Here is a 24,907-nt window from a genome sequence, read left to right on the forward strand (position 1 = left end):
CATAATTTAGTGGTCATTTGCCAAAATATTCACACAATTTCGACAAAAAAAAAATCGATGCCACTCAATATTTCGGGGTATAAAATCAGGCTATATTCCCAGTTTATGCCAAAAAATAAATACAACTCTGCCACAAAAATCGATACCACCTTCAATATTTTCTGGCCTTTATTTCGAGATGGTGCCAAAAGTATCACGAAACTTTGTAGGCGAGCCAAATCTAGACAGAATCAGGATATAGCATGCATATATGGATGCAAGTAACTGAGGGGAACGCCCTACCCTAAAACCCAATCGAGCGGACATGTAAACCGATCAGGACAATAAGGGACTCAAATGAAAGGTATTTGAGAGTAGAGTTCGAATCTGGCATTAGCATTTATAAAGGAGCCCGCCTGGGATCGATTCGCATCATACTTCGCATTAGCCGATTCGGACCACACTTCGAATATATGTTCAAGGTCATAAAATAACACCCAATCAAAAATAATAAAAATTACTCTGTAACACCAGGAATAGAATAGGAATAGGAATAGAAAAACGGACCTTTTAATGCTGATGATGCCAGCAAACGAAATAAGGACCATGTTTTGTGAATCTGCCCCTAGAATATCGGAACTTTTTCCATAGGGGCTGTAGAATACTCACTATTGGATGTACAAGGCCAACAATACCGTCTTGAAAGTGTGATAAATTGGGAGAGGCGTCATAACAACACCGATAGGTTACACATTAAATTAAAGCAGCCATGATACGAGATTTGAATATGTTTGGAGGGATTTAAAGTAAGTCGGATATTAAATCTAACTAAATTTCCCATAAACATTCCCTTAAGGAATAGGGGATACTTCTCTCACATCAATGATTGCAGCCCGATTAAAGCGTTAAGCTCAATGATAAGGGACCTTCCTTTTTAAGCCGAGTCCGAACGGCGTGCCGCATAGCGTCACCACTTGGTAGAGAAAATTTAACATGGCAGGATACCTTACAAATGCAGCCTGCATTAGTAAGGGGGCTACATTTGTACACCAAAAATATCCCAGGTGCAGCCCATTCACAAACAGTAGTGATTCGTCCCTCCTATCCTACACGTCCCAGAACCAGTAAACACTCGAAAAAAATGCAAATCTCAAATTTGCCCATGAACATTCCATTAAGGAACTGGGGCAAACTTCTCTAATATATCTGAGTGCTGTTCGATTCAAGTTTAAGCTCAATGATAAAGGGCCTTCTTTTTATAGCCGAGTCCGAACGGTGTGCTGTGGAGTGACACGTCTTTGGGAAGACGTTTTTACATTGCTTCTACGTATGTCTTGGTGAGCTACCAATGTCTTCAGCATTAGGAGGGGATAACCACTACCGAAAAATTTTCCTGACGTTCTTGCCAGGATTCGAACCCAGCTTCAGTTAAGCGTCATAGGCGTCTGCCGTACTTAAATTCCGGCGTTGTTAAGCTGTGGTCTACTGTCAAATCGCTCTCGAAGACCGGCAGAAGGAATGAGGACCCACTTACTATTGGTGACTGCAAAGATGTACCAAGCTGTATAGCCGCCAATGTATTGAGCAATCCGAGAGTGGTAGCCTTAAAGTAGGCTACACTGCCTACTTTAAGGTAAGGCTGTATCGTTCAGTTAACGTGTATACTGCCTACTTTTAGGCTTAACTGCCAACTTTTAGGCAATACTCTATACTTTAAGGCAATACTGTCTACTCTTAGGCTATACTGTCTACTTTAAGGGCATGCTGTTTAATTATTTAATTTAAAGCATTTCTAGGGCGGGAAGAACAGTCATTCGTCGTATCCATGGTTTTCAAGTTGATGAAAAACCTTGCAAATACAAATTTTGCTCATGAACAGTCCACATGGGAACAAGGGCAAACTTTTCAATGACAAGGGGCATCCTTTCTATAGCCGAGTCCGAACGGCGTGCAGCAATTCGACACCGCTTTGTGGAGAAGTTTATGCATGGCTGCCTCCTTTTTATTGCCGAGCTTGAACGGTGTGCCGCAGTGTGACACTTCTTTGGAGAGAAATTTGTATATGGCACAAATGACTCACAAATGTTGCCAGCATTAGGAGGGGAAAACCACCGTTGACATTTTTTTTCTGATACCAGGGTTCGAACCAAAGCATTCAGCGTCATAGGCGGACATGCTAACCTTACAAACCTTGACAAATCAATTTGTACTAAGTTCAGAATGTTTCCCAGACAGATTCTCTGAAACTGTATACCCGGAGTTGAACCCGAACCCGATCAACTTGAGCACTCTAGCAGTTCTCGATGCCCGGAGAAAGGGTAAATACTAAAGTCTAAACTGCCATCTTTAAGGCTACACAGTCCAGTTTCAGGGGCATATTGCCTACTTTAAGGCTATACTACTAACTTTAAGGCTTTACTACCTACTCTATGACTATACTGCCTACTTTAAGGCTTTGCTGCTTAATTTAACTGTCTATTTTAAGACTGTAATGTTCAGTTTTAGGGATATAGTGCCTACTTTAAGGCTTTAACTACTTACTTTAAGGCTACACTGCCTACTTTAAGGCTACACTGCCTACTTTAAGGTTACTCTGCCTACTTTAAGGCTACACTGCTTATTCCGAGAGTAAAGTAAGTAAGTAAAGTAAGTAAGTAAACGGATTAGTCGTATCCGTGGTTTTCGAGCCGATGACAAACCTTTCGCAATTATTCGTGGACGAAGTTACAAATGGCATCCGCAGACACAAATCGTCCAAAGCGCTGGACCCAGACAGAATCTCTACACCGGTCAACTTGAACACTCTTACAGTTCTTGATGCCCAGAGAAAGGGTAAGGACTTAAGGCTAAACTGCCTACTTTAAGGCAGTACTGGCCAGTTTTAGGGGTGTATTGCCTACTTTAAGGATTTACTACCTAATTTAAAGCTATACTGCCTACTTTAAGGCTATAAAACTATATGAACACTCAAACAGTTCTCTACACGCAGAGAAAGGGAAACGACTTACGGCTAAACTAGCTTCTTTAAGGCTAAACTAGCTGCTTTAAGACTAAAATGTCCACTTTTATAGACATATTGCCTACTTAAAGGCTCTATTGCCTTCTTAAAGACTATAATGCCTTCTTTAAGGCTATACTGTCTGCTATAGGGATATACTGCCAACTTTAACGCTTTCCGAGAGTGGTAGAGCGGGGAGGAGAAGCCGCATCCATGGTCCTCAAGCTGATGAACAACAATCACATTTTACGAAGGCATTTGTGGTTTGATTTTAATTTTAATGCACGATTTGGATTGGTAACAATATTTACAAGGACCTTGCCGCTAAGAAAGTAGAAATTCGACTATCCAGTTAAAAGTTATATAGTTTGGAAGTAAAAAAAGTGTTAAAAATGGATTTTTTGCATTTTTTAGTCTGTATTGAAAAAAGTTGCTTAAATACCTTAACAATTGTTTTTTTTGGCTTTTTAAAAAGGTTGTGTTGGAGATGCGTCTTTTTTAAGTAAAATTTGAACAACGTATGTCAACTGAGATGAGTGTTATATTCACTAGAAAAATATATAAGTTTTTTAATCAAAAATTTGATAATTGTTCTCTGTTCTCAAAATGCAAAGCCCAGACCTCCTAATTGGTTTATTGGTCGCCCGAAATGGATATTTTGGGTATTTTTGTGAAAATTTCCCACAGAATTTATTTTTAATTTTTTAAGGACACCTTTATCTGCAAAATTCAAAAAGAATTTTAAAGATATCTCTGTTCCTTTTTTTTTAAACATTTTTTCAATTCGAATTTTCGTTTTCAGAATATTGCGGTTTTTCCCTTATTGTAGACCTATCCTCGTTCTCAAAAGACAGATTTTTTTTAGGGGAGGTATCCGGAGACAATATCACAGAATTGAACCTAAAACCGATGGCTATGGCAGAGGCACGTCCTCCTGCAGAGGCAAGGAAGGAAATCTGATAACATACACATATAGTGTATTTGAAAAAGAACACTTTTTCCTAGCTGCTGGGGTCCTATGGTGGCAGAGACCACAAAAGGCACCACAGAATGTTTACTGTCTAGTCAATATGAGATCTGAGATCGTAGCAGTGGCCTGTCTTAAGAACAAAAAGGCAGAAGGAGCCGATGGGTTGCCAGATAGATTATTTTAGAGTATAGGCCAAACGTTAATGAGTCATATGCATCAGTTCATCTGCGAAATCCGGTTAGAAGAACCCTAAAAACCTAAGCATACTTGCCTCGTACACAAGAAATGAAACAAGACAGTACTACAACTACAGACTGTTTACCAAAGTTAACAAAATTTGTTTGAGTGTGGTTTCATACAGGGTATAATTTATCTTGTAAATCTTCCCATTTTTTGTAATTTATGAAAGAATTGTATTTTTCCCACTGTGTCATGAAGATAATCTTGTCTTGGCTTTTATGCATTAGTATTACTGAAGTCGGAAAATAATAACCTACATGTAGTTGTGTTTATCGATGTGATTTCCGTTGCCCACATGACCTTCCTTGGAGGCAAACACAACGGAAATGAAAAAAGGAAATCTTACTTTGATTTTTACACACGAGCTCTCCTGTTGTGTACAATTTTAATTTGCTTCTTGTAAGGGAGAGTATGTGAAGTACATGTTTGTCATAGTCTGTGTAAAACACATTTCTCTCACTCTCTACCTCCCTTTAATTCCTTAAGTTTGGAACATCTTTAAATTACCGACATTCTTTTAATTTCCAAAGAATTTTTCTTTTAAGAAGGCTTTGTACTTGTTTTGAAAACTTTACAATTTCTTGTTGGTCCATAGTTTCATAAGTTATTTTTATATGACTTCCATATAAAATTGTTGTGATTTTTCTTCAACTTAACTGTAGTTTTTTTTTTTCATTCAGCATGAATTTCTTTTTTTTTTTTTGTTTTAATGGCTTTGTCAAAATACTCAAGTTCAAGTTTTTCTTTGGCTGTCGAACGTGTTGAGGGTTATGAAGTTGCGTCTCGTTTCTGTTTGTTTGCCATGGTGCCAGGAGAGCACAGGACATTTTACTTGTTTATGGAATTGCCTATCACACGGCAGCAATAACCACCAACACAACAACAGTAACACACAGTAAGAAGAAGCAAAAGAAAAGAAAAAAAAAAACATTTGAACTTTTTTGTTGTTACGACCTACGCAATCACATTTTTATTAATTTCGTTTTTTGCTACTTCAGTTTCGTTGCCAAGTAAATGTTTTTGTCATTTCGCCGGCAGTTATTTGAAACATAAGGTTACAATATAAGACGAAATGAAAAAAAAAAAAAACACACATAGAATTCGGTATAGAGAAATCAATTGGCAAATTGATTTCATGAAATATGTACTCCATTATTTTATATTCGTTATTTAAAGTCTAATAATTTTACAAATTCCTAGTGCGTATGATTAATATTTATTACAATTAAGCCATTAGAGCAATATTTCAATATTATTTTGTTATTGAATCGTTTAATAATAGTGATTGTGCTTCTTGGAGCTTCAATTTGCACTCATTGATATGTGAGAGGTTACTTTTGTCTGTTCGTAGAAAAATTTGCATGATTGGTACTTTTTTCATAAGGAGTTACGAGAGCGTATGATTAATATTAATTTAACAGTACATTGGAGCGTATATTTGTTATTATAAAAATTATATTAAAAATATCATTCATACGCCGGGGGATAAATTATTTACTGAAAAATTTATGGATTACTTAAATAATTATTTCTATCGTGCAACTTTGGGTGATTAAGGCGTATAGGAAAAACCCAAACTTCGATCGATGAAGTGGTAAAAGAGAGAGAGAGAGAAAACCGCTTAATTGATATCCAAAATATGCAAAAACTGAAAGGACTATTGGATGAAGTGGAACCCTTTTCACAATAATGCTAGTTGTGGCAATACTCCAAACTTTTCCATGAAAAAAATCGAACTCACTTAATTTTAAAACACTATTGAATGAAGTAGAACCCTTTTCAGAATAGTGCTGGTTGTGGCAATGCTCCAAAGTTTTCCATGAAAAAAATCGTCAACATCGATTTATTTTGGCGCTAAACTTTTCAAGACCGTTTTTCAAATTTGAAAACGAATTCAAATTCGAACATTGGAATCGAGGAGTAAAGCTCTTTCCACATCTGTAGCAATACTCTAAAGTTTTCATTAAAAAAAATCGTCAAAATCGATTTTTTTTGGCCCCAAACTTTTCAAAATCGTTTTTCAAATTTGAAAACGCTGCCACTTCTTCATTTTTTCGAATTTAGAACATTTGAAAGCTTTCCCCAGTTAGAAATTCGAAAATTTTTTTTTGAGTTTAGGATGCAGTATTGAAGTTGATGCCAAAAAATTGCGTTTAGCGCAATTTCGGAGTTGATTTCTCAAAAAACAAGCTCAAAATCGTATAATTGATATCCAAATTATGGTCGAAATTCCTTAGTTTTCCTTAGATTTTCGAACTCCGTAATCCTGAAAACATCATTGTTTGCGTAGTAGATTGAAAATTTTACTTTGTTTGAAAATAGAATCATGTGCTGCCTATTTGCAAGCTCTACTACCTACATTAAGGCCTTACTGTCTACTGCCTACTTTAAGGCTGTACCACTTTACCCACTTTAATGTATCCCGAGAGTTGTAGAGCAAGGAGGATGACCATTCGTGTTGTTCAACCACCAATTTGCATATATAAACAGCAGAGACAAGTCGCCCAAGTAGAGCTGGCAAAATATCGATGGTACTATCGATATTTTATTTTTTGTCTGAATATCGATTGAAATTTTTTCTATCGATACTATCGACAAGGTTACATTTTTTGCAAAATTTAACAAAAATAAGCGATTCCACACTGAATGTATCCTTTAAGATGCATTTCACCTATAGAGGGCGTAATTTTCATCCAATTTTGTACAATGATTTCTCTCATGACTTCGAACTGACTTCATTAACATTGGTTTTATTCGGTTTGTGCATTGATAGTGCTTCTATCTAAATCGATCTCTTGATTTTTACTTCTCATTTTCGTTTGATATATAGGTGGTAGGAAATTATCGGTAGTATCGATACTTTCGATATTTATTATTAGAAATATCAAAAATATCGAATGTTGCGGTAATCGATAGTTTGCTAGCTCTACGCCCAAGGGGCAGGACCCGAACACTGCATATCCGTAGTCGAGTACACAAACAACCTGAACACTCAAACACTTCTCGGTGCCTGGAAAAAGGACGAAGGCTGCACTGGCTACTTTTAGGCTATTGTTCTTATTTTAAGGCTACACTAACTACATTAAAGCTATTTTAAGGCTATACTGTTTACTTTAAGGCTATACCGCCCACTTTAAGGCTATGTTGCATACTTTAAAGCTATACCGCCAACTTTAGGGCTCAATTGCCTACTTTAAAGCCTTAAAGTATGCATCATAGCCTTAGCTACATACTTTAATGCTATTCCGCCCACTTTAAGGCTATGCTGCCTACTTTTAGACTATGTATTTTCGAAAAGCAAATTAATGGGTTTCTTCAAGTCCAGCTGATGGTTTCATTTATTTCTGCTTCCAATTTATGGTGATGGCGTGTCAATCAAAAGGTTAAAATATGAGCTTTAATGTAATAGTTTTAATATTTTTGCTGACTAATGATAAGCATTCTCAAGCGAATTAAAGTGACTAGCAGATTTTTTGGTGAACATACTTTAAGGAAACACTAGCTACTTTAAGGCTTTGTAAATGGAAATTTGCCTATGAACATTGCAATAAGGAACAGGGGCAAAAATCTGATATATCAATGAGTGATGCGACACTTCTTTGAGAAGTTTTTTCATGGTAAAGTACCTCACAAATGTTGCCAGCATTAGGAGGCGATAATCACCGTTAAATCTTTTTTTCTGATGTTTAGGCTATACTGTATAATTTGAAGCTATACTGCCTTTTTTTAAGGCTATACTGCCAACTTTAAGTCTTAACAGCATAGTTTAATGCTATACTGCCTACTTTAAGGGCGTACCGCCCACTTTGAGGCTTTACTGCCTATTTAAGGCTAAATTGGATACTTTAATGAATTCCGAGAGTGGTAGCAGGAGCATAGCTATTAGCACCGTGATCCGTGATCTACAACCACCAAATTACGAATGTCATCCGCAGAGACAAGTTGTGTAGGGCGCTGGACCCGAATCTCTACACTGTACACCCGTAGTCAGGTACCCGATCAACCGGAACACTCAAACACTTCGGAATTGCCGGAGAATGGATAAAGGCTATATTACGCATATTAAGGGTATATAGGATACTTTCAGGCTGTACTTATTACTTTAAGGCTACACTACCTATTTTAAGGTTATACTGACTATTTCAAAGCCATACCGTCTAATTTAAGGATATACTGCATACTTTAAGGCTATATTGTCTAGTTTAAGACTACGCTGCCTACTCTTTGACTATACGGCCTACTTCAAGGCTGCACTGCATTAAGGGTATATTGGGTACTTTCAGGCTATTCTTCTAACTTTAAGGATACACTGCCTATTTTAAGGTAATGCTGGCTATTTTAAAGCCATACTACCTAATATATGGCTATACTTCTTACTTACCGGCTATACTGCCTACTTTCAGGCTATACTGACTACTTTTATGCTATATTGCCTACTTTACAGCTACACTTGAACGCTAGGCTGTATACTTGAAGGCTACTTTGTCTACTTTGAGGCTATATTGCCTACTTTAAAGCTACACTGCCTACTTTGAGCCTATGCTGCCCATTTCAAGACTATGTTGCATTCTTTAAGGCTATACAATTTGGAAAACCAAATTATGGTTTCAGGCTATACTGACTACTTTTATGCTATATTGCCTACTTTACAGCTACACTTGAACGCTAGGCTGTATACTTGAAGGCTACTTTGTCTACTTTGAGGCTATATTGCCTACTTTAAAGCTACACTGCCTACTTTGAGCCTATGCTGCCCATTTCAAGACTATGTTGCATACTTTAAGGCTATACAATTTGGAAAACCAAATTATGGTTTTATCTTTTTTACAAGTTTTCTTGTTAGTTAAGAATGCTTTATTTTACTTTAGGCGATCAAAAGTTTAGTTTTAGACAACAAACACATTAAGGTCACAGACTCTCATAAAGTGTAAGAATGAGCTTGGCGCCTTCTCTAAGTTTAACACATTCCGCATCCTTTAGTTGTCGGGCCAGAGCGAAGTAGAGGGTAACGAGAGGACAGACGTCTTGGCTGTTAGGACCAAAGAACTGCTATCAATAAATTTGATGAATGCGAAGCGATGCAGTTCCGAATTACTGGCGAAAATCCTATAGGAGGGATACGGTTCATGAGAAAACTAGGCTTTTATTGAATAGGAGTAAGAAGGAGGTCAGAATGGGTTTCAGCATTATTGTAGGACACGTAGGACTAAGGCGCCCGGAGTCCTCATAATTAGGTATCATTGCAGGGCACATAGGACTCATGCGCCCGAAGTCCCCATTAGTGCCTCAAATGATAGCGTGTGATAAAATGTTATAACAATTCCCATATCAATGTACAGCTTTCATGGCTACCAGTCTCCGGTACATAGGTGCGGATAGGATAACCGACCTGAACCAACATAGCGGCATACAATGGAGAACGATTAGGGATTGGTGAGCAGCGTGGAATTGCTGGCATATATTTTTCCGGAGTGATTTAGATCCCACAACAAGTCTATTGCAGGATTAGGTATATATCCACAATGGCATGAGGAGGTTTATAATCCTCACCCTAGTCTTCAACCTAACTTAACCTAACCTTGCCCAACCAAATGATTGCATAAATTTCATTCTAAATGCCAAAGTTCTATGCAAATATACATATAGTCAAATATTTTGACATGACCTTTCATGGCATATTTTTAGGCTTTTCTTTTAAAATGTTATAGCTGATTAAATGTCATAAGTTTCGACAATACCAGCATTGTAGTATTTTTGCTATTTCTACTTGCGATTTAATATTCGCAAACCTATTTCTACAAGTTTTTCATGTAAATCACTATGACAAGTTTATCTGTTTTTTTTCCAAACACATATGAAATAATATTAAATATAAAAACGCTGTTCGGCTTACATGATTATTATGGTTGTTCCCTTGTCATGTTCCTCTAGTGCAAGAACCTCAAAATACAAATTGAGGCCTGCCTAATTGAAGGCTATGTTGCATACTTTGAGGCTAAACTAACTACTGTCGAGCTATACTGCCTACTTTAAGGCTATATTGCATTGCATACTTTGAAGCTACACTGCCTATTTCAAAGCTAAGCTGCCTACTTTAAGGCTAAGCTGCCTACTTTTAAGGCTATGCTACATGCCTTAACAACACTACCTATTTTAAAGCAATATTACATACTTTAAAGCTATACTGCCCACTATGAGGCTAAACAGCTCACTTTAAGGCTAAACAGCCTATTTTAAGGCTATATTGCCTACTTAAAAGCTATATTGCCTATTTGAAAACTATATTGCCTACTTTAAGGCTATATTGCCTACTTTAAAGCTATACTGCATACTTTAGGGATATACTGCCCCCTTTAAGACAATGCTGCATACTTTGGGGCTAAATGTATTTTCGACAAACAAATTATAGGGTTTCCTTAAGATTTGCTATTCCCAAAACCTTTTTTTTCAAGTTTATCATGTAAATCACCATGACAAGAAGAATTTCTGTTTTTTTCGCTAAAACCGTATGAAAAAAAAAACAAAAAAAAAGTTTAGCTTATTATTGTTCCCTTGTCTTATTCCTCTAGTACAAGAACCTCATAATATTTTGAGGGATACAAAACGAAAGTAAAAAATCAGAATAATTAAAAACTAATAAGAGTGAGCAAACATTAGAATTTTGTTCATGGGGAAAAAATTAGAAAAATTTCAAGAAAATTTTATTTTTTTAGAATTTCTGTTTTAGTTAACTTTCTTGGAAATTATCTTTGAAATTTTGTCTTTTGAGAAAATTTTGGGGAAATTTTGTTAGAAAAAATTTGAGGGATTTTGTCCTTAAAAAAATCCAAGGAAAATCCAAGAGTCATAAAAAAAAAATTTCAGGGAAATTTTGTCTTAAAAAAAATTATAGAAAATTTTGTCTTTAGAGAAAATTCCAGGGAAATTTTGTTTTTAGAGAAAATTTCAGGAAATTTTTGTCTTTAGAGAAAATTTCATGAAAATTTTGTCTTTAGAGAAAATTTCAAGAAAATTTTATCTTTACAGAAAATTTCAGGGAAATTTTGTCTTAAGAGAAAATTTTAGGGAAATTTTGTCTTTAGAGAAAATTTCAGAAAAATTTTGTCTTTAGAAAAAATTTCAGAAAAGTTTTGTCTTTAGAAAAAATTTTATCTTTGGAGAAAATTTCAGGGAAATTTTGTCTTTAGAGAAAATTTTGGGGAATAGAAAAAATTTCATTGAAAGTTCAAATAGAGGTTCTTTTATGAACATTTGAAATGGAGATAATTACCCACACTTTTGATTAAAAACCCCCAAAACTCCTATAAAAAACTTTTCCTAAACAAATTCAAAGAATTTCCTTTGCCAACAATCCTTTACTTTGTTATGGAAATTCTAATACCTTCCCCCTTTCCCCCCTCAACAAACTTATTGACACATGGGGAAAACCTTAGTTGAGAAAAACTAATGCCTACCTCCTACCAACTAAGAAAATATGGCTAACTTGCCGTCATTTCCTCTCTCCTCACCACAGGACTTTTACAAACGAATGAATCCTTTTACAGCTGGTTTCAATTCATAGTTTCCTGTCTTTGCCACATTGTAATTTTAGCTTTGAGGATGAGTGGAAAAAGTCAATGGTCGTGAATAAATTATAACCTTCGGAAGGTATATCGTATATGCCGCCCTGAGGTTAGAGAAACAAAAATCTACATTCTCTGCGCACATACATACATACATACACGTACATACATACATACGCATTTGCTCTTGACTTGCGGCAATAATACATTAATTTGCCTCAAGGTGAAGGTTGTAAGGTCCTTGGGCTAACAGTGGTTTTATGAATGTCGATGAGTAGTTTAGGCGAATTGTTTATGTATACTGACAAATGTGTCTATAGAAATAAAATTTTTTAAAAATTTTCTTAATATCCTAATATGAATTTTGACAAAATTTTGTAAAAAAAAACTTAAATTTAACCAACACTTTCTAACAAAAATTAAATTTTGACAAAATTTTCTAAAGAGATAAAATTTTGTATAGAAATAAAATTTTCTTGGCAAATTAGGGTTTAACAATTTTTTTTTTTAGAAATAGGCTAGTTAAAGGACACGTAATTAGTGACATTAATTGCGGGCCGCTTCACTGCGAGTTCTCCCTAGAATAGAGATAACGAAGACAAAAAATACAGATAAAGATCCATTATAGTTCCGTTTACATCAGAAGAAGGAAAAGAAAAAGGTAGGGTAAAACAACGTACAAGACAAAAACAAAAAGACAAAGTGAACATGACAGACCAGAGAGCTCAAATAGGGGAGAACTTCTCTCGTTTGCTCTTTCTGACCTCTATAGTAACCCAGAATGACGTGAGTGCTAAGTGCCTGGAGGGAATTCAGGCAGGGAAAGATGTGTTCACACATAAAGCACCCATAAAGCCTAGAACGTCATTGGGGTGCTATGACACTAACGGCGCGCGACCATCGACAACTCCTTCTCGTCTCCGCCACTCTGCAGAAGTCCGGCTTTTCCCATGTCCAACGCGACATCAGACATGGCCTTGCTATAACCAGTAGGGACTCCTAATGCAACCTGGACCCCAGTATAAGTGACTTCCTGATTCACAAAACATGGCCTTGGGCTCGTTGCAAGCCACAGCGTCTGTTCACGGCGTCTTTCGAGCGGTTATAGTAAAGAGCATCCACCCTATGAGGGCTACCGCCTCAATGTACAACACATAGCTACAACAACGAAACATGGCCTTGACCATCTTGCAAGCCACAGCGTCAGCCCACGCCGTCTTTCGGCCGGTTATAATAGAAAACGTCCATTCTACCAAGATGATTGCAGAGAGGAGAGTTCACTAAATCAGTAAACAATCGGCCCATATTAGCTTTACATTTCTGGCTAACTCATGAGTCGTGAGTATCTTGTGAGTAGTGACTTTCTCGTGAGTGTTTCATGAGTGTCTTGAGAGTCGTGAGTGTTTCATGAGTCATGAATTTCCCATGAGTGTCTCATTAGTCGTGAGTCATTGTTTGCAAGTGACTCGCGTGTGTCTTTTGAGTCGTGATTGTGTCGTGAGTGTTTCATGAGTCTTGATTGTTTAGCGAGTTTTTTGTGAGTATCTTTTGAGTCGCGAGTGTTTCATCAGTCATGAATTTCTCATGAGTGTCTCATTAGTCGTGAGTAGTCATTGTTTGCTAGTGAGTCGTGTGTGTCTTATGAGTCGTGATTATGTCGTGAGTGTTTCATGAGTCTTGATTGTTTAGCGAGTTTTTTGTGAGTGTCTTGAGAATCGTGGGTGTTTCATGAGTCATGATTTTCTCGTGAGTTTCTTGAGAGTCGTGAGTGCTTCATGGGTCCTGAATTTCTCGTGAGTGTCTCATGAGTCGTGAGTATCTTGAGAGTCGTCATTGTCTCCTGATTGTTTCATGAGTGTCTTGAGAGTCGTGTGTGTTTCATGAGTCATGATTTTCTCGTGAGTCATCATTTTCTCGTAATTGTTTCATGAGTCATTCGCGAGTTTTTCGTGAGAGTCATGAGTGTTTCATGAGTCATGAGTGTTTCATGTGTCATGATTTTTTAGTGAGTGTCTCATGAGTCGTGAGTATCTCGTGAGTCGTCATTGTTTGCTAGTGATTCGTGAGTGTCTCGCGTGTGTCTTGGGTGTCGTGATTGTTTCGTGAGTATCTTGAGAGTCGATAGTGTTTCATGAGTCCTGATTTTCTTGTGAGTCGTCATTGTCTCGTGATTGTTTCTTGAGTCATGATTATTTCGTGAGTCTCTTGAAAGTCGTAAATGTTTCATGAGTCATCATTTTCTCGTGAGTATCTCATGAGTCGTCATTGTCGCGTGATTGTTTCATGAGAAACACCAGTTTCCCGTTTGCCTTAGTTTAAGGGCGATCTTCGTTGACGCACGCCTAACATAAAGATGTAAATGAAAATTCGCCCATGAACGTTCGATTTAGGAACAGGGGCAATCTTCTCACATATCAATGAGTGCTGTCCGATTCAAGTTTTAAGCTCAATGATATGGGGCCTCCTTTTTATAGCCGAGTCCGAATGTCGTCAGTATTAAGATGTTCTCGGCAGGATTCGAACTCAGGCATTTAGCGTCATAGGCGGACATGCTCACCTCTGCATTACGATGGCCTCCAACATAAAGGAAAAGGCATAAATTCAACCGTGGCATTCAGCTTCTCCCATTTATACTCATTTATTCAGAGATCCGCTCTACCTTGATGCCACGTACCTTCTCAATTAACATGCGGAGGTCTCAGTTGGGCACTCCCTTATGCCATAGGTGAGTATTTGCTGAACCTTTGCTGTGTACTATTCCGGGCATATGCTCTGACCGCTTTCTCGAAGTTAGTCGCCCCGGTAGCTGAGTTGGGCAACCATTGCGGGGGTCGTAGGTTCGATTCCCATAAAAGGCTTGGCCTTTCGCTACTGTGGTATCACAATAGACTAAAAAAAGTCTAAGTGTGTCTGTCTAAAAACTAAACCGCCACTCTAAATTAATCAAGCGTGTTCGGGCTACCATTGCGGGGGTCGTAGGTTCCATCCCCATAAGAGGCATGGCCTTTCGCTACTATGGTATCACAAAGGACTAAAAAAAGTCTAAGTGTGTCTGTCTTAAAAATAAACCGCCACTCTAAACTAATCTAGCGTATTCGGGCTATCAGTGCGGAGTTCGTAGGTTCGATATACATAAGAGGCATGAACTGTCGCTATTGTGGTATCACAATGGACTAAAAAAAGTCTAAGTGTGTTTGTCTAAAAAATAAACCACTACTCTAAACTAATTTGACCTTTCTCGTCGTTACTTTTCCAGTTCAGTTTCTGGTTAAAATACACGCCTAGTGCTTGACCTCGTTCAGGTACAACTCTACCACTTCCAGGGCAGATCCCTTGGACTGGACTTTAGTTTTCTGGTGAAAATTACCAGCCAAGTCTTTCCGTGCTTTATGCCTATCCCTGTTACGCCGCATCTTCAGCCCCCATCAGAAAAGAAGAATGTGCATAGTTTGAGGAACCTGAGGTTCCCAATTTCCTCTGTCTAAGGGCGATCTTGGTTCTGACACATCAAACATAAAGATGCAATGGTATAAAGTAAAGCATGGATTTCTGCGCGTCTCTCGAGGGACACTTCTCTTAGCTTCAGAGATAAGCATTGCCGCTGCACCTCATAATTGGCTTTTGTTAAAAAGTTCACTGCCAATTCAAGCCCATTCTTGCTATCAAGCAAGGTCCGAAATTTCGAATTAGTTATGAAAAAAAATTTTGTCAATTTTTTATAAAAAATTTTCAAAATTTGAGAAGAAATTTATTTTTTTAAATATTCTATAAAAAAATTGTCCATTTCAACGAATGTCTATTGTTGTAAATACTGTTATATGGTCAACGTAGCGTTATCCTTTTATTTATTCTGTTTGTAAACGTTTAGGTAATAATTGTCTACATTATTCCATATTATCGTTGCAGGTGTTTCGAAAAATATATTTTTTTTCTTTGTCCAGTATGTCTGTATATGTGTCATAGTAGATTACAAATATTTGTTTTGATTAGCATATTGATTTTATTTCGTTTTTAGTGCCGCTTCATAGCAAAAACACGTTTTATTGTGTGCTTGGTAAGAGAAGGACCATCGAAATAGGATAGTAACAGTTGTAGCCCCTAAAAGTAGGCAACATTCTAGCGCTTGGGAAATTGTCACGCATAAAGTGACATGAAATGAATCAAATTCATACATAACATTGTTGTAAGTCACTAAAGAGTTTATTACGCGAAATTTCAGGAAAATCGGTAAGAAATTACGCCATGCAGGGGTATAAAACCCGAAATCTGAGCTACACCCAAACATGGCTACACTTGACTCATTAAAATACATTCCCCATTGACCTGTTTCAATAAAAAGTATGTGAAATTTCAAGCCGCTAGCTTGATTTGTTCCAAAGCTAGATTGCTTTTAGCTTGCATCACCTTTTAATGGAACAATCCGATGAACATACAGCATTCTTTAATTAATCCCTTTTGCAATTCAACCAAATAACCAAACGCCAAGTTGTTTTATGGCTTAGGGTCAAAACTTGACTTGGTTTCCTTGTGTCAGCGTAACAACTGTTGATGGCTAATAAAGCAAACACCTTACCTAACGTGCAGTGGCAAAGATATGCTCAGCGTCCAAACCCCATTGGAATTGCAGTTATTACGATAAGGGCCTATGACAACAATGCATTGTCGCCAAAGCCCTGAGCTGCTGCTTGTTAGCGAATAGTGTCTGTTGGCCACTTAAGCACATATGTTAACCACTATTGTTGTCTAACATAGTAGGAGCAGACGGACAACAGGATAGAGATAACGGAAGGAAAAGAGAAATCTGCAATGTGTCGTCATGATTCTGGGTTGGTGGTCTATTCTATGTTTTTTTTTTGTTTTCTTTCAACTTTTAGATAATCCTTCATAAGTTTGCGTATGCATTTCTAGCTTTCACAGCATTATAAAAAGGATTTACGCACACCTTCATCATATACCAAATGGTGCTTATAGAATATCATCACTCTTAAGACTAGAGAGAGAGAGAGAGAGAGAGAGAGAGAGAGAGAGGTAGTGCAGGGTAATATATAGAAAAGGATTTCTCTGCTGTTCGTCTAAAAGTGTTGGGTGTTAGTTAGTGTTAGATGTAGTGCTTGCCTATGGCTAAAGGATATGTTTTGATTGTATCCTTGTTTATTTGCAAATGAGTGTGAGCATAGAAATGTAGGTAAAGGAAGCACACGTCATTTGTTTTGTCATATTATGGCTGATATACTGTTTTCTTTTTCGTTTGTGTTATTTGTTACAAATGGTATATGGTAAGGCGTCTTATGATACTTTTGGTTTTTTCATAGCATACTTTCAGGAGCTTGTTTGTGAAAAGAAATGTAACAATGTGGCTATATTCTAAAGTGTGAATGTTGTTGGCTTTGCTTTGAAGTTATTGTTGTTGTTGGTGTTGTGGGCTTCCCAAAGCATTTTGAAACTAATTGGTCAATTGAAGTGTTTCAAAGTGGATCACGGAAATGTTAATAGGGAACTCAGTTTTTCTCTTGTAGAATAAATACTTGTAAATCAAAAGACAAAAGAGGCAAACATTGCGCAAAGGTTAGCATGTCCGCCTATGACGCCGAATGCCTGCGTTCGAATCCTGGTGAGAACAACAGAAAAACTTTTGAGCGCTAGTTATCCTCTTATTAGTGGTGGCTACATTTGTGAGGTAACCTGTCATGTTAAAACTTATCCACCAGGTGGTATCGCTATACGGCAAGCCATTTGAAATCGGCATAAAAAGAAGGCCCTTTATCATTAGGCCTAAAAACTTTAATCGGACTTCATTCATTGATATGAGCTTTACAATTCAAGCTTGTCTGCTCTATAATTCTCTGTAGCCCGGCACCAAGAACAGGTGAGTTTTGAATTGTTCAGCCATCTCATTGAAAGATCTGCGACAGTCGAGGGCGATACTTGAATTCATAAATATGTTTCCCAGAGATTAAGGCTGTCTGAGAAGATATTTATGCCAATCATCGTTATGACATTAATCTTTCTACAACTTCTCTAATTGCAAGGATCTCCACTTGATACACACTACAGTGGTCAGGTAACCTTCTCAACATAACCAGTCCTAATTCTTCAGAGTACACCACAAAGTCCAACTGTTCGTCTAGTTTGGAACCATCCATATAGAAATTTATGTAACTTCTATTACGAGAGATATCGTAGTTCTAATAGCTTCTATCAGCAATAGTGGTACAGTAATTTTATCAACAAGCGGCTCAGGGAATGTGCAATCCACACTGCCTGAAACTTCGAGCAATGTATCAAAGATATCACAGTGTCCGTAGCCGCCACATGCCCAAAGAGAAAGCACCCTTAGCAATGGGCGCAGCTATTTGTCTAGCCACAATGTCCAGAGACATTAGGTGTAGCATTAAATTCAGCGAAAATCTTTCGCTTTCGTATGGAACGGTTTCAAAATTTGTGTCTCTCCATCCCACAGGTATGTAAGTCATGCTGATACAAGCAGATTATATCTCCCTAAGCCAAGGAACCAGTTTATCAGACACAAACGGTGATACAGCATCAGGGCTTGGTGATACATCATCAGGGCAAAAGGATTTTCGGCTCAGACACAATTTCCCTAATAACCTCCGACGGATGCATCAGTGCCAACCTCCTCCGTTGCCCCGTTGGAGAATTTCCCGGGAAATGTGAATTAACGAGTAGTTCTAGTGATTCCTCACGAAAAATTCTGAACATACGCCAACATAATAGGTCTCGAGGACAGAATTCTCCTTAGCCTAGAGGCCTCAGATATATTCTCCACGGAGCTGCAACTCGCCCTTATATTTTGTAAGCTCAGCCTTATAGCCTTGTTTGTATGTTCGCAAATCCAAAAATGACTGCCCCAATTTTTCTGAAATGTTCACACAATGTAGAGTTTAGCCCCCGTTGAGAATAGGATACTTCATCTTTTGATATCCTAAAGGCATAGGGGATGGACTCTGCACTTCCCATATTCGAAAACGTCAGATCTCGGAAATAGATGCCCAGATTTTTGTTTGCAGGCTTATAGTATTCCCAAAACAGGAATTTGGTGTATAGCGACGAGGTGGAAGGCCCCACCCAAACGGGCATATTAACTGATTGTTATAATACGGGTAGCAAATGAAACTTAAGTGCATATGAAGTGCGAATCTAATATTTTTATTGGGAAAATTTTTTTGGAACAAAAATGGACCTTGGTGTCCCTGCATCCCACAGGTATATACGACATGCTGAAACAAGCAGAGTATATCTCCCCAAGACAAGGAGTCAGTTTATCGGAAACAGCTTGTAATTCAACCGGTGATACATCACCAGGACCTGGGGATTAAAAGGAGTCAAAACTTTTTATCGCCCAAAGAATTTTCGACTCAGACACAATTTCCACAATAACCTCCAGCGAATGCTGGCTCGCCCTTGTATTTCTTTAGATCAGCCTTATAGACGTGCCAATCGAATAGTGCCCTTAGGGCTTTCGCCATGTTGAAGACTTTTCCACAACACTTCCTTAGACCACCACCATGACGGTCGCTGTTTGCCCCTTGGTTTGGCTCTAGGACATGCATACATAAGCGAGTCATTAAGGGCCTTCCTGATCCACTTGACCATGATGTCTCTATCCTCCGCAGTTTCCGCTTCCTTTTCAAGTCTAGAGGGGATAGTCGTGCAGAATATGTGACGAAATAATTCGTAAATAATTGTAAACATGTATATTAATTTTGTAATCGACTGAAGAAATTTCATATTTAATGCTAAAATTTATCAACATTTTACTCCTACATGCCTAGCAGTTTTTCGCGCCTACACACAAAAACGCCTAAAAATATACCAAGCATAAAAACAATTTTGCTTTTGTAAAGAGTTCATTAATTAAAACGAAAATATTTAAAAGAAAATATTTGCTTCGCAAGTTAAGTAACTTTCAATGAAGTCTTCGCAGTGCTAAGCTTAATATCGATTACAATTTTTAGCATTAACCTATATTTATTGCCCCATTAGCTATGCTTGAGAGTAACTTTCCACTTTGTGTCATTGCAGGAATATTGTGGGGGCTAATTTAAACACATCTATTATTGAAAACCACCCATTAAATAATCTCAATTTTAATTGCTATATAAACCGCTATGAATTATTAGAATTATATTTTTTTCATTTATGGGGACAGGTACAAAAACGTAAAGTGACTATGTATCTCTATAATTATATGCCTAAAAATATGCCATAAAAGTACCAACGCATTAAACCGACTGATTTTTTTTGTGCTCTCACACTAGTGCATGAGTGGTTTCATTTATATGGCAATTAAATGGATAATCTATAATGTGTAATTGTGAGAAAATTGTAAGGATAAGTGCCTGAGTTCAAGTAATAGGAGGTTTTGGATTAAACTGGGATGGACTCAAACAATTTGAGTAGGAATTAGAATCGAAAAATTGAAATTTTGTTGAATGAAGAACAAGTCAATATGTTATTAGATTGCAGCTACAAATCAAAGCTTTTTGGGTTAAGGTAAGAGTGTTGAAAAAATTTTATCCAATTTGACTGAAATTTTTCACGGAATTTTTGGTTATGACTTCTAAAAACTGTGTTAAGTAACTGCCAAGTACGGTCCGAATCAGTCTGTAACCTGATATAGCTCCCATATAAACCGATCTCTCAATTAGTCATCTACGGCCCCTAGAAACTTTAATTTGTGATTGATTTTCAGAAACTTGGTAAGTGAAATGTCTTTTTGTCTTTAACTGAGTTCACTTGTGTACATTTTTTGCAGACTCCATGATGATGGGTTCCTAAAATACGGCCCGTGTGAACTTAGCACATTTTAATATGTTATATAGAGCGCTCAACAAGCTGATCACTGGCTTAGGACGGATTAGAATCCGCAGTCTCTTTTCAACCTTACCTTATTTCGGATGGGCCGAATTTGATATTCCCTCCACAATTGGTCTCTTTAAAGGAAGAAACTAAAAGGATTATGGGTCGTCAGTAGGCTAGGTCAATTTGTTTGGACCAAAAAACAATACCACCAAGCGGTTATCAAAATTGAAATCTATGGTGAATACTAAGAAAATTGTCCCAAGAAAACGTAGGTCTAAAATCTTAATCGAGCTTCGCGTTTTAAACGACAAAGTCCGTCCATAACTTATTTATCTTTTACTTCCAGACGAAACGTTTAAAGTATAATGGCCTATGACCGTTTGTTGGTGTTTTCATTCGGTATCGTTTGTCAAGGTGGATGTTGCATTTGGCAAAAATCGTTTCAGATTTGGTTATAGCTCCCATATATATATATCGCCCCATTTTTACATATTTCCAACCGATCTGCCAACTAGCTCCCATTTCCTAGACATCCTTATGGGTGTTTTATACACTACACCATATGATGGTGGTATACTTACTTCGCTATTCATTTGTAGGAAAGGTTAGGTTCTGTAAGAGTGACAGTCCTTTAAAGACTCACTTAGACAATTTATCACAGCAGCGACAGACCAAGGCCTCTGGTGGGAATCGAACCCACGACCTCCGCACTGGCCGAGCACGTCTATGTATTGGTCTAAGACCCTTAAATATGTACATATATACTATATTCCTGATTATCATGGTATTTTAATCGATCTAGACATGTCCGTCTGTCACACAGTGGGAGAAAATCCAAAAAAACTAGTAAAAAATGTGCCGTGTGAAAACGGGTAGAACTATCCCTTAAAATTTTGAAATGATTAGAGCTGATATGTCAACGAGATCGTATTGCAAGGCCCTAGGTTGTCCGGACACTTTTGGCAGGCCCCTAAAGTTGGTCACCTTGGTATTTCGAAAAATGTGAAAAAAGTGTATTTTTGCAAAGTTTTTCACTGATGAGTCTTTTTTGGAAAAGCTTGCTGCAATACCTTAAATTTTTCCTTTTTGTTGGTGAAGAGAACATATTGAAAATGCGTTATGAGTGAAATTTTAACAAGATATGGCAACTTAAAAAATTAGAAAACCCCCATTAAAAAATTGGAAAACCCTTCGAGTTCAAAATTTCCAAAGCTCAGATCCCCCGATTGGGCACATGTTTTTTTTTTGCATACGTCCCCTAAAACCATGCAAAACATTTTTTGCACCTAACAAAATTTGTAGCCCCCCCACAGCAAATTTACTAAAAACTAATTCGGGCAGAATTTATTTTTAGTTTTTTAAGGACACTTTTATCTGCAAAATTCAAGAAGAATTATTAAGATATCTCCAGTCGTTTTTTTTCTTAGAATCTTTTCCTTGAAAATCAGTCGGCGTTGACAAATTTTTTCACAGCTTGTGACTCTGTAATTGCATTCTTTCTTCTGTCAGTTATCAGCTGTTACTTTAAGCTTGCTTTAGAAAAAAAGTGTAAAAAAAGTATATTTGATTAAAGTTCATTCTAAGTTTTATTAAAAATGCATTTACTTTCTTTTAAAAAATCCGCAATTACTTTTTGGACAACCCAATAAGTTCGTCCGATTTGCTGTAATAATGCTATAAAATGGTTATTTGTTAACCGATTCTGTCGCAATTTAGCGAGAAGGATTTTCTTATGACTCCCAATATATTTGGTGAATTTTATAGAAATCGGTTCAGATTTGGATATAGCTCACATATATATGTTCGTCCGATTTGCAGTAATACTGCAACAAAATGGTCATTTGTTAATCGATTCTGTTGAAATTTAGCAAGAATGATTTTCTTTTGACTCTCAATATTACTGGTGAATTTTATAGAAATTGGTTCAGATTTGGATATAGCTCCCATATATATGTTCGTCCGATTTGCAGTAATACTGCAATAAAATGGTCATTTGTTGACAGATTCTTTGGTAGGAAGGATTTTCTAATGACTATCGATATTAAAAGTGAATATTATAGAAATCGGTTCAGATTTTGGTATAGCTCACATAGATATATACCGCCAGATTTTCACTCCTAGACCCTCTGCAAGCGCATTTATTGACCAATCTTTATAAAAATTTTGTAAAACGCTTTCCTTGGCGAATTCCACAATATCTATAAAGTTTGATCGAAATCGGTTCAGATTTAGATAAAGCTCCCATCTCCCGTCATTTGTCAGCCGTAGTTATTACATTTTTAACATATTTGATTTGCTCGAAATTTGATACAGTAATTTTAATAACCTTTCTGAATACATCCGCCGAGGTCCATCAAAATCTATTCAGAATTAGATATAGTCCCACTTTCGTATTTCAAGGGTAGGTGTAGGGTATTATAAAGTCGACATCGCTCGACTTTTGCCTTTCCCTACTGGTTCGAAATACCGAGGTGACCAACCAAAAGGAGCCCGAACAACCTGGGGCCTTGAACTCGTTAACACCTCAACTCAAACCATTTCCAATTTCAAAGAGATATATTTACCCGCTTTCACGCGGCATATTTTTATACCCACCATCGATGAATGGGGGTATATTTATTTTGTCATTCCGTTTGCAACAACACATCGAAATATCCATTTCCGACCCTATAAAGTATATATATTCTTGATCAGCGTAAAAATTTAAGACGATCTAGCCATGTCCGCCCGTCTGTTGAAATCAGACTATATATTGATAAAGCCCCCATATAGACCGATCTCTCGATTTAAGGTCTTGGGCTTATAAAAGGCGCATAGTGTCTAATTTCGCCGAAATTTAGGACAGTAAGTTGCATTAGGCTCTTCAACAACTTTCTGCAATTTGGCCCAGATCGGTTCACATTTGGCTATAACTGCCATATAGGCCGATCTCTCAATTTATGGTTTTGAACCCATAAAAGGAGCATTTATTGTCCGATTTCACCGAAATTTGGAACAGTTAGTTGTGTAAGGCCCTTCGAAAGTCCTCTTCAATTTGGCCCAGATCCGTTCAGATTTGGATATAGCTGCCATATAGATCGATCTCTCGATTTATAGTCTTGGTCCCATAAAATAACTTTTCTAATACGATTTCGCTGAAATTTGAAACAGTGACTTATGTTAGGATTTTCTACATCCGTGTCGTATATGGCTCAGATCGGTCTATATTTGGATATGGCTACCAAAAAGACCAATATTTTGTTCTACAAAATTGAACAATGACCTGTACATATCCCTGTCGAATTTGGTCCAAATCGGACCATATTTCGATAAAGCTGCTATGGCTGATATTTTCACTGGATTATGACGAAATGTGGTTTGCATATATACCCGAGGTGGTGGGTATCCAAAGTTCGGCCCGGCCGAACTTAACGTCTTTTTACTTGTTTACTAGTTATTTTCGAGTTTCTTCCACAGAGCGTCAGTAAAAAACCCCCTAACTTTCGAATGAGTAAAGCTATTCACTGGAAATTTTGCACAAATACTTCTTATTGATGTACGTGAGTTGGGATTCTAAATAGGCAAAATCGCTTCATGTTTAGATATAGCTTCCATATAAACCGATCTCCCGATTTAAGGCCTTGAGCCTCTAGAAAACGCAATTTTCAACCGATTTTGCACGGCAACTTCTGGTATGACCTAAACCATATGTGTGAATTATGGTCCAAATCCGTCAAAAACCTAATATAGTTTTTATATAAACCGATCTCCTAATTCTCTTTCAATTTGACTGCTATTTTGCACAATGATTTTTGTTATGACTTCCAAAGGCTCATAACTTGGTATAGCTGCCAGTCTTCGTTCTTGAGCCTCTAAAGGAAGCAATTTTTCCCCGATTGGGCTGAAATTTTGTACCATGACATCTGTGGTGACTTTCGACAATGCATCCATGTATGGTCCGAATCTGTCTATAAGCCAGTATATAGCTCCATATAAACCGATATCTTCTGTACGATGACATCTTCGGTGACTTTCAACAACTCACCTAAGTATGGTCCGAATCCGTCGTATAACCTAATATAGCTCCCTTATAAACCGATGTCTTCTTGAAACTTAAGAGGGCACAGTTCTCAGCCGGTTTGGCTGAAATATTGCACATATTATATATTTCAAATCGGTCCATAAGCTCATTTAGCTACAAACCGCCTAATCTGCCTATGAAACAAATAATTCAAAACAACTTGAGGTATTCCATCCAAAGTGGAGGGTATATAAGATTCGGCCCAGCCAAACTGAACGCGCTCTTACTTTTTGTACCTATTACTTGACTTAGTTTAACTATGGGTTGCCCAAAAA

General features: G+C 37.3%; 1 protein-coding gene across 14 annotated transcripts in view; it reads right to left on the minus strand.

Moving 5' to 3' along the window:
- Positions 1-24,907, minus strand: part of LOC106080789 (myocyte-specific enhancer factor 2) — a 400,014-nt gene that overhangs the window by 33,650 nt on the left and 341,457 nt on the right. The window lies entirely within an intron of this gene.

Source organism: Stomoxys calcitrans, chromosome 5 (genome assembly GCF_963082655.1).
Source record: "Stomoxys calcitrans chromosome 5, idStoCalc2.1, whole genome shotgun sequence".
NCBI classification, from domain to species: Eukaryota; Metazoa; Arthropoda; class Insecta; order Diptera; family Muscidae; genus Stomoxys; species Stomoxys calcitrans.